The following is a 12,483-nucleotide window of genomic DNA, read 5'->3' as shown; positions in this document are numbered from 1 at the left end:
ATTATTAATAACTAGCGGGGGTACCCGGCGTTGCCCGAGTGTTTGTTTCCGGGACGGGGGGGGGGTTAAAAAATGTTATGGTAGGTAAGTAGGAAGGATCAAACCCGGAGTCATGAGTAAAAGTAGGAAAATAAAGTGTGAAAAAAAAAAAAAAAAAAAAACATCTGCAACGTTAACAGTTCGGCCACCAAGAAAAGTCCATTCTAGTTGTTTAAAAAAAAAACGACAACGGTAGGTCGGCGCGAACATGAAAACATAATGTGAATTGTCCAGCACGCTAACCACTACGCCACAGAGCACTGCAGCTTAGTTTAGTGATTTTAAATAACTTCACATGAAAGAACTACGAAGCCAAACCGGTGTTCTCTTCTCAACTGTTCCTTGTGAACGATCCCCAAACGGTGTTAAGTGGTGGCAGGGGGAGGAGGAATTTATAAGAGAGAAAATATTTTACCACTTCCATTGATCTTAACCGATTTTGGCCGTGACTTCTCAGCAGAAAAAGTATAGAAATCTAAGATTATCGAGGAATTTGAGAAATAATAAGCCTATAACACACCTCAGATATTGTTCTGCCGTTTGTGCATATTATATTTGCATGAAATATCTTGATTTTTAATCCTATTAAGGTCAAAATCAGACGAGAAAAAATGAGTTCATTTTATTTATATAGAGATTAAGCCTTATTTTTTATTCCATTCGTATTGTTTTTTTGAATTTGTTCTTCAAGTTTCTGGTAAAGAATTGTGGTTGTTGTGTTGGAATTTTTGTACCAACAATCGTGTAACCCCATGAATATATTTGTTATACTTTTATTCTGGTTATACGGTATAGTCACGTTGACACACCGGTTCCCGCTGATTCACCGAAGTTAAGCAACGTGGGGCCTGGTTAGTACTAAATGGGTGACCATTTGGGACCTCCAGGTGCTGTATGTGCTCTCTGCTTATCTTGGCATTGTTTCCAGTCGTCTTGGTCTTGCGAACGGACCCAAACAGTGTCAATTCAGGAGAGGTGTGGTTAGGGATTGTGCGACCCTTAATTCACAGTTACACGCGCAACTGCCCCTACAAGGGAGTATCCTTTGTCTTTCGAGACTGAACGGAGGCATCGATTCTGGTTGATGAGTTGTATTTGATGTATTTTCTACCTTTATTAAACTTGGTTTCGTACATTTTGATATTCGTACGAAACTACCATTAATTTTTAATAAAAAAAAAGAAAGCTAGCTCCTTTGGAATGACGTCATAGAATCCAGCGCAAAAAAATCTTTCTTTTTGAATCCTGCCACCAAGGAGAGTGGGCGTGTGCTTCATTGCCTACAGTGGACGAGGATTCCCCATCCTTTCTTTCTGGAAAAATAGCCCGGCAAGAAGAAAACATGGGTCGCAACGATGCGAAGTTTTCTTCAGAACTTTCCAACACACGGCGACGGTACGCGCATATTTTGAGGGAATTAAATTTGGAGTAGTATACAGTCTATCTTCAAACGTGAATACGTTCCATAGAATTTATTTTGGAAGTACTCGTTCTTAATTTTCATGGTAGTCGTCCGTTAAAGTGATGTTTATAATTTATAAACCCGTTTGTGTGTGTGTGTGTGTGTGTGTGTGTGTGTGTGTGTGTGTGTGTGTGTGTGTGTGTGTGTGTGTGTGTGTGTGTGTGCATATGTGTGTGTGCATATGTGTGTGTGCATATGTGTGTGTGTGTGTGTGTGTGTGTGTGTGTGTGTGTGTGTGTGTGTGTGTGTGTGTGTGTGTGTGCGTGCTATTTTTTGTTACTTAGTGTTTTTTTGTTGTTTGTTTTTGAAATGCCTGCAAAGGGAATAATTTGCTGCCTATTTTGTAAATAAAATATTTTCTTCATTTTAAAGCAAGACTTCTTACTTTATTCACTTACACCGACCTTTTATTTTCTCCTTTTATTTTTTGTGTAGGCTATTCATCTCTCGACGAATTCATCTGAAAACAGATAACTTTCCGATACTTGCTTTCGGTTTCAAATTCGTAAACTGGAATGTCTTTCTGGTTAATTTAATTTTGAATATTTTCATTTTTATTTTTAGAAAGATCTGTTTTGTTCTCTTATTAAATGCGAAATTGGTTATCTTCACATCATCCAGTTTCCGTGTTTACATAAACTAGAGTCAGGCAACCATTTTTGTTTCACTACCGCTGTGTGTCAAGATTAACAGAAGTACAACAAAATAGTTTTTAAAAGAAAGAGAAATCCCCCTTCCCCATGTTAAGAGTGTGTTCCTAAATAATACGTTATTAATTCAGCACCATCTGTATTCTGCATAAGTACTGATAATTCTATAAATTCTTCGATAAATACAAGCGTTAAAAATATAAGCACCTAATTTTCAGATCATAAAAATTGTCCCAAATTGTTTTAGATAAAGATTTTATATTATTTGAATTATTCGGACTAAGTTTCAGTCGATTTAACCTCCGACCTTCTTCGGATGTATCTTTTTGTAATTTTGGATCCGGAATCCTTCTATTCGAATTTGAACGTATGGTCTAACGATTACAGGCGTTGGTTAACAATCAACACTAAGTGAAAAGCTTCAATCGGTTGATGGTTCAATTCCTATCCAATCCAGCTGTATAGAAATGACTGGCCCCCGTGTGAGATGACACCACGGCAAGGATAAAGGGAAAAAGATTATAAAAAGAATATGTGCGCAGACCGACGATCGCGTTAGTGACACGTGAGTGACATCACAGCCGAGATGAGAAGTCATGCGTGGCTGGATTAGAGAGAATAAAGGTATTTTGTTAAAACTTGAAACAGCGAGTTGAATTTCTTTTCGCTTTCTTTCTTATGTTTCTTGCGACAGAGTCTACAACGTGTTGGGTTTCTGCATATTAACGATTACGTTACAGCGATGATAATTACGAATAACAAAATTTACACTTCTTCCCCTGTCACGGCTAGCAAAATGAGAACAGGGGATTTAGCAAACAAGCCATCAAACGAATAAAAGGGCAAAAATGAAAATATACAGCAAATAAATGTTACCAAAGGCAAGATAAGTGACACCTGGGTTAATTTTGTGCGTTTTAACTTATTTTTGAGCTTCGTTGCCGGGTTCGAATCTCCCTACCAGCGGTAATCGTGACACCTTGCACTGATGATTCCCGAATGGTGAAACACTAGTGTTTGCAAGTATTAAAAAAATAATTAAAGTAATAATTATATATATATATATATATATATATATATATATATATATATATATATATATATATATATATATATAATTATCCACTCGCGTTTCATCCACTCTAGGACTCACGTGTCACTAACGTAGGATAAGCCTGAAGAGTCGTAGAGTGGATGAAACGCGGAATATTCAGTGTAGCTTAATCGCCATATATATTTTATAAATTACAAACTAGCTCTACCAACGTATTGAGCACTTTTGAAGTAAATACTTAAATTTTGCGCATAAAATCTATACTTTCGTATATTAATTTATGTGAGTAAATTAAGTAGTTATATATATATAAAATATATTTTAGTCATCGACATACAGACCTGTTTCGTTGTTTCACAACTCATCAGTGCCGCTAGGAAAATTTGGAAATAAATTCAGTAAATTAAAAAAAAATATGATAAATACATTATTCGACAAGGAATACAAAAAAGTTTTTCCTTCATCCATGGATTTTCATTAAATGGCTCATCTCACCAGAGGAAATGTTTTCAGCAAAATAATGTTGATAGGCAGTCACAAATTTTGCTGTTTAGCACATAAAATGATTGTATGAAAAGCCTAAAAGAAATATTATAAATGTTGATACTAATATAAACTTATAAATATCTATCTTCTATATCCTATAAATTTTTTTTTTCGTTTTTGTGTTGATATTCATATTAAAACCCTTTTAGCTATTTATTTAAAAAGAAAACACAACTTTATTATACATGGGTTGTTGAATTGCATTCACTTGCAAACGATCTAGCTAATTTGCATATTCTTTTAAACATTCATTTTAATTAATTTCCTCTATTATTTTTTTGTTGTTTTGTTTTGTTTTCTTATGGGATGATCGTCTTTAGTTCATTATTACGTGTAATTATTAGGGCTGTGACAACAGCATATTCTTTTCGTTGTTTAGATTCTTGAGCATATATCCGTTAATATCTTATATGTTTTTATATAGACATATATATAAGTATATAAGTATATATTATACGTATATATATTATATATATGTATATATAGATGTGGTTCCCGGTTAAGTGTGTCAAACTGTGTCGGATATATACCCGAGAGTCAAAAGTATGAAAAGAATATGCTGTTGTCACGGGCCTAGTAATTATATTCATGCAAATATTCTACATGATTTATACTTGCGTAATATTTGCGTACAAAAGGTTATAGTAAGCACAAACCTCTTTCTATATATATTTATGTATGTGTATATATATTTGTTTTAAAAAATGCCTACCAAACTCTTTTCTCAGTTTTTAGTCTACATACATAAAACTTAATATATAGGGTATTCGAACCCATGCAACACTTTATATTTAAGTGTTAGTCGGGGAAAATGGGTGCAAAAGTGTGAAAATTAAAAAAATGGAATTTGCCATGTAAAGATCGAACGACGGCATTACGAATATGCATGCGTAACATAATAGCTATTGGTTAATGTTGTAAATTTTTAGCCTTGCAATGAACATGTCTTTATAGCTCAGGCATTAACGTTAAAGGAAAAAGTAAATCGTAAGCTAAATTTTTTTTATAGGCATCACCACCTATCAAGGCCAAGAGGCCACTCGAGGAACGTTTTGGTTTCGTTTGTCGGTGATGGCGCACGAGTCGGAATTAGGAATCGGAAAAATCGGAAGATTTCGAGGGGGTATCGGAATCGGTATCGGAATCGGGAAAATTGATGCCTATCTTTCGATGCCAAAACGATTCGTCTAATTGTCTTCTTCTTATTTGATTTTGTTTAAAGTAAAATCTTCCATTGCTTGTAATAATGATAAAATAATAAACATTTATTGATTTTAAAATATGAGTAAAGCTAAAATCGATAGATCACTCTCCACAAGTGTATTTTTGCGTTTTGGAAAATATCTGCATATTGAACGTATGTTTTTTTTACAAAGATCGAGAAAATAACAAGCTTATAGTGAAATAATTAGTGATTTATAAAGAATCGGAATCAGAATCGGTAATTTTATCGGAATCAGGAATTTAATACGGAATCGGTAATTGTATCGGAATCAGGAAAAATATTGGAGTCGTCCCATCACTAATATATATATATATATATATATATATATATATATATATATATATATATATATATATATACTAGCAGAAGACCCGACGTTTCAATACTTTTAATGCCATCGAAATCAGTGAAATCGCTCATTCGTCAATCAAATCAATGGATTGCCTGCTCTACTCAGGAACCCACCGTGGTGCATCGGGAGGAAGCTTTACATGCCTTCCCGCAATGATTTATTCCACAGTCCATTGTGTGACCATTGCACTATAGAGAATCTACTGTTGATTTTATTAAATTATTTTTATATAATGACTTGATTGAAATTTAAAATGCAAAAGTCGAGTACAATTGCTCAGTTGTGCTCTAAGCAGAAACAATCATTTTATCAAAGAACCTACTGTTGATTTTATACTGCTTGTGCGGTGATAACACTTCTCAAATGCACTTGTGATGTTAGGCTTAATAAAAGTGTTAATTTATCGGGGATAAAAAAAACATATCTAAGAACACTCCCAGGCATATAATGTACATGCGTGTGAAATTTCAGAAAATCGGCCCAGTCGTTTTGGAGTCCATAAAAATGAAAACACATACATACCAAATTAGGAAGGGAAGACTTTTATATGATTCATGATTAAAAGTAAATTATATATATATATATATATATATATATATATATATATATATATATATATATATATATATATATATATATTCCTTTAATCTTCTCTACAAAAAGGGGAAAAAAGGGGGGAACAGAAGAGGAAAGAAAGAGAAATGTGGAGCCAGCTGACCGGTTTCGACCCTCGCTTCTCAAAGCTGTATCGAGGGAATTTTTAATACAAAGAATGAAAAAGCGATTAAAATTGCGTTTTATTCAATTTACGGTGAGAAAAAAAAAGTGGGAAAACGATTAAAATAAAACAGCGTTATGGTCGAATACCCTAGAGATTAATCACGTTCAAACCCAGAAGGCATTCCCTTTGCTTGCAAAGGAAAGGTTTTCTAAGTCGAACGTGAATAGTCTCCAAGATTTTAAGGTGATATAGTGAATGAGCAAATTGTCACTTTCACCAAATAATCAGATTTATATATTGGTTTCATAAAATAATAAAATTTATGTGTGAGAGAGAGAAAGAGAGAGAGAGAGACAGACAGACAGACAGACATACAGAGACAGAGACAGAGACAGAGAGAGAATAATATCTATCAATAAGAAAGAAACAGAAACAAAGAATAAAGTCGCTGGCAGTCTTTGGTGATGTTGAATAGATTCACTGCCTTCGACCTTTCGCTAGTAACTTCTGCCACAATATAAAAGCGGTGCAAGGGTATTAATTTGACTTGTTCTGGGGTGGATATGTATTTGGTTTAAAATAAATTTAAAAAAACTCTGCTTCATAAAAGAGTAAAACAAACAAAGTCCTAATCTAACCCTAACGAAGTGGTTCCCAACCACCGTGCCGTGACACATTAGTGTTCCACGAGCAGGTTATACATAGTTTGATGTTGCAAGTTGTTATAGGTGGGTAAAAAAGGTTTCATATCCCTATAAGCGGAATTATTTGTATTAATAAATAGAAACTTACTCATTATTACTAAAATATTGGCGCTTGAACGATAAAAAGAGAAAATAAAATGTTATATAAAACGTTTGTTTAAAATTGTTATATAGTTTCAATTTTCCATAACAATAAACGCGTGCAAGTGTTGTTTAACGGCACAATCACATTGACACACCGATTCCCGCCAGATCACCGAAATTAAGCAACGATGAGTCTGGCTAATACCAGATGGGTGACCATTTGGGAATACTAGGCGCTGCATAAGGTGGAAGGACAGCACTACTGTCAAAAGAAAAGTAAGGTGCCTCAATTCATTTATTAGTCTGTGGGGGACTCTTGAGCAAGGTTGACTACCCACTTCAGTCCCCCCTCCCAATCAGGGTAACGTGGGGTCATGGAAAGCAGGTGACTGCTGATGTAATACGAAAGCAATCAGGAACAATTCTGTTCGTGGTTTCGTATCTCGTTGTGCAGGGCAGAAGATCCCTTTGGGTACAATGGTCAGGATAATCGCCCAGTATGGGCCCTGCTCGGACAGAAAGAAACTGCAACCTACTGTCTGCATAACAGCAAAGAAAGCTGTGGCAATACATCAACCACTTTCGGGAAACAGCGTGGATCGGGTTGTGAATTATGAGCAACACTGGTTATTTATTTGTTTCCCATGAAAGAAAATGTGACACAAGGTCGGTTTAATGTGGGAGATAACCAGCTCCTCTCAAAAGGAGCATTCTGCAAAAATAAAATTGCCTTAGTATAGAAGAATTTCCCCCTCCATTGACTAAGGACAATTAATTTGAGTGCAGCATCTGAGCAGACACCGCACTTCCGTCACCAGTCCAGTACGAGAACCGGGTGTAAACTGATGAGCAACAATGAATTCACGAATACCTCGAGGGAACCAGACAGGACAGCACTTGAATGAATTGTTGTTATGCTTTGTATCATCAATCTCGTTTACAATATTAACAGATTATTTGCATATATTTCTTATCTAATATTCAGGTGTTGTAAATTAACTTTGTTAATTTGAGAAATAGAAAATATTATAGGATTGAATACGATAAACATTTTATTTCATTTTTTTTATTTTGTTCAATGCAAGATTCAATTCACTCATAATTATTATAAGAAATAGAAATTCTATAACTATTTTTTTTTTTTTTTAAAAAAGGCAAAAGTTTACCGGTTGTATGATTACTTGAAATTTGGATTTTAATGGATTAGAGACACACACATTCCTTCTCCATTGTGTGTTGTGTGCAGCCAAACACTGTCTAATGAAGCAATGGTTTCAAGTCAGATGAAAAAATACTTTACTATTAAGTTGGTGCAAAAATAATGTCGATTTTTTTTACGTTTAACTTCAAAAGAACATAATTCCTTTCATAATAAACTTTATTAATCGAAATAGGAACCATTAGAATTGACACATTTTTGCCAACAAGAAGCAAGTTTATTTATCCCATTAGCATAGAAATGCGGAGTTTTTGAAGCGATGTTATTGAAGGCCGATTCAGTATCATCTCGGCTTTTGGCGCGTTTTCGCGCAGGAAGTTGTCGAGAGGCTTGAAAAAGTGATAATCAGTGGATGAGGGCGCCGGTGAATATGGCCGACGAGGTAGAATCTCGTAGCCCAATTCGTTCAGCTCCTGCAGGGTCAGTTGAGCAACATGCGGGCGAGCATTGTCATGGAGGAGAATTGGTCTCTTCATATTGACCAATCTCGGCACATACATTGGAGCTTCTGGTGCATTTCGTCAATTTGTCGGCAGTACTTCTCCGCCATAATCGTTTCGCCCGGATTCAAGAAGCTGTGATTGATGAGACCAGCCGCAGACCACCAAACACTCACCATAACCTTTTTTTTTTTTTTTTTTTGTTTTTTTTGTTTTTTGTTTTTTTTTTGTGTGTGTTTTTTTTTTGTTGTTGTTGTTTCGGGAAGTGTTACTGTTGTGGAACTTCTCCGGCATCCAACGACTGTGCTGAACGTCGCCGGCTGTCGTAGAGGATCCACTCATCACAACACAATCCGCTCGAGAAATGGGTCACACCTCAAAACGACGATTCAATTCATGCAGCACCCATTTATACAACTTTAATTTTTTTTTTTTGTTTTTTTTTTTTTACTTTATTTACTATTTGCCTTAAATGGCGAACAATTGTTGAGTGGTCGACCTCGAGTTCAACAGCAACTTCTCGTGAGGCTTTGCAAAGATTGGCTTTAATTGAGGCTTTCAAATGTTCGTTATCAACCGTCTTTATCTTCGAGGCCCTCGTCACCATTGCGAAATTTCTTGAACCACCGTTATGCCACACGTTCTTTTACTAATCCTCCTAACCTTCAAGCTAACCTTTATCATTTTATTGCATACAAAGGCTTTATAAGTAGAAAATATTGATTTTTTGTGTGCGATAAGTGTGCTGTGAGTATTTAAAGAGCTCAATAGTGTGCCACCATGTAAATCAGTTTAGTAACCACTGCCCTAACCCTAACCTCCCTTTTACTCGCAGCAAACTTGCGACTGGCCCGAAGTGAATAAAACTATTGGGTGTGGCTGACCAACCATCAACCCGCAGACAGGAGGCTAGACCAACCAATTGGCCGACCAGATGCCACTGTTTTTTTTTTTTTTTTATCGACCGATGAACTCGGCGAATTTTGCCTTCTCTTTTGCGTGCCTGTGCATTCCTTGTTTTTATTTTTTTTTTTTTTTTATTTTTTTTTTTTTTAAAACAATCAGCGAATGTTTCGCAGTTCGTTAAAGACTTTCACTTTCGGTCAGTGATAGCAGACATTGTTTAAATTAATCCTGATTTGCTTACCTATTTTCGATGCACAAAAATGTTTAAACAAATTTATTTTTATTTGTTATCGTCTGCAAACGGTTGTTGGTACATTGCCTTCAATTATCACTGCTTCGATGGGCGGGGGACTGGCATTCGTAGCGGGGGTTGCGAAATGGATAAAATTAGCGAACGGAATAAAAAGTAAATATATTATTATTATTATTATTATTATTATTATTATTATTATTATTGTTGTTGTTGTTATTATTGTTGTTGTTATTATTGTTGTTGTTGTTGTTGTTGTTGCTGCTGCTGCTGCTGCTGCTGCTGCTGCTGCTGAGACGACGACGACATTAATAATAGAGAACAACCCCCCCCCAGCAACCACAGGCCCATGATTTGCTTCCCAACTATGTGGAAAATTATAAATGTCCAAATGAGAGAACACATTTATCACCCTTTCAATAATCGTGGACTACTTCCCGAGGAACAGAAAGAATACCAAAATTGGAAAAAAAAACGAACTCATAATCAATTATACATAGAAGAAAAGATTCTTAAAGGGTAAAGAATAGAAACAGGAACATGGCCATGGCATGGATTGACTACAAAAAAGCATACGACAAGCATAGATAATAGAGTACTTGCGAAATAAAAAATATCAGAGAAGATTATCTATCTGACTGAAAAAAGAAAGGAGAACATGGGGACTTGAAGGGCAATACAGAACTGAGATAAAAAAAATACGTGCTTTTCCCAGGAGAATCCTTATTACCTCTACTGTTTATCATATACATGATAAATCTTAAGAATAAAATAAGGTAATGCCAAGTCGGATGCAAGTTTGCTAATACTGACCAAACAATTAACCAACGTATGCATATGGACGAACTGAAACCTTTTGCTAATCAGCACAAGCAAAATCTTTAGTCAGGATATTCAAATGAAATTTGGAATGGAAAAGTGCGTTCTGCTAGTTGTAAGAAACGGAAAGCTGAAGACAATAAGGGGTATGGAACTATCCACCCAAGGAGTAATGACGACACTATGTGAGCATGACACCTATAAATATCTGCGAGTTCTGGAAGTAGATATCATTAAATTAACAGAAATGAAAGAGAAAATTATAAAAGAATAGATAAGTTTTTGCTATATAATTTAGTTTCTAAGAGCTTTCTATTTTTAAGAAAAAAAACAGAAAACTCTTAGAAACTAAATTATATAGTAGAAACCTAATAAAAGATATAAACACACGAGCAATATCACTAGCAATAGTATAGAAGACTGGGTGACTGACACAAAAAAGAAGGATAAAAATACATTACGCAGAACACAGAAAAAATAATGACCGCAGCAAGAAACAACGTAAAACCTAATAAGACAGAAAGCAGAGAAGCCAGGGATAATACAACAAAATAAAAATGGGAAGAGAAACAGTTAAACGGTTTATTCATAAGAATAACAAAAAGATGAAACTCACAAAAACACTTGGACATGACTGCGAAAAGGACACCTAAACAGAGAGACTGGATCTCTACTAACAGCTGCCCAAGGCAACACGATTAGAGCAAACTATATCAAGGCTAAAATCGACAAAACACAAGCAAACCGTGAATACAGACTCTCCAAACGAAGAGAATAAACTATAAATCACATAAGTGAACACAGCAAACCAAAAAGAATATAAGAATAGTTAGGGACTCATCGTGGTGCAGCTGGAGGAAGTTTCACATTCCTCCCCGCAGTGACTTAGTCCACAATAAATTATAGTCTACATTGCACTGTAGAGAATCTACTGTTGATTTTATAAAAAATTTGGACAGGTGCTTGCAATCATATCGTTTTCTGTGTGAATTTCTACTTTTCTTTCGCTACATGACAAAGCATGTATTTTTTGTTAAATAAATTAAATCAAAGTGTAGTATCTGGTCTACTGTGATGCTACACTTAAGTTAATTTGTCAATGATGGGGAAACTCTTCTATACTAAGGCATTTTTTTATTTTTGTCGCCTTTTTTTTTAGGGTTGTGAGCTGGTTTTCCCCCACATTAAAAACGACCTTGTGTTACATATTGCTCTCATGGTGACGTAATTAAATGCCAATAAACTAAATTGGATATAAATTTCGATAATAAGCGTGCTAGAATCTAAATGGCGTGCTTGGCTAGGTCTTGTATCTTTATATGATAGGGCGTGCGTTAGACTTATACACAGATGTAGTTGATTAGTGGGTCATATGCTTTTGTTATTAGCAAATAAATTTTAGAACAATTCATTTCAAAATGAGTAAAATCAGATGTTTTTTACATTAATGACATCAAATTAATCACTAATAGAACGATCCCATTATTTTTATGCTTGTGAAAGGTGATAACGTACGTACAAACGTGAATTGCCATAGATATTAGAGTTTATATGATAGGTGTAAACGCCTTCAACAATATCAACAGGATTTGGACTTTGCAGATCCGATTCGCTAGTTCACAACGGTATTCTTTCGGATAGTCACGCACCCGACGGTTTGATTCAGACAAAAAAAAAAAAAAAAAGAATCCGTTGGCACTCGCATTAAATACCTCCTCTTACTTGAGCACTTTAAAATCTTTTGTCGCAATTCCATTCTTCAATCAGTAACATTGATTGGTCATATTTAATGAGTGGCATTAGTTGCATCTTATCTTAGATTTTACCAAGCACCTTTTTTTACTGAGAAGTGGGTGCTTATCAAGGCCCGGGAGCCAGTCGAGGATAACGATCAAATAGATTGTCAGTTAGACGATGATCGCCATCATGAGAAGATCGAAAACAATGAATGGACTAGGCAGAATATTAATTAAAAGAGTAACTATTTACAATACCTCCCCACGGAACAGAGT

The sequence above is a fragment of the Euprymna scolopes genome, chromosome 26 (assembly GCF_053919585.1).
Source record: "Euprymna scolopes isolate OS-2025 chromosome 26, ASM5391958v1, whole genome shotgun sequence".
In the NCBI taxonomy this organism is placed as follows: domain Eukaryota; kingdom Metazoa; phylum Mollusca; class Cephalopoda; order Sepiida; family Sepiolidae; genus Euprymna; species Euprymna scolopes.
This window is presented reverse-complemented; position numbering follows the sequence as displayed.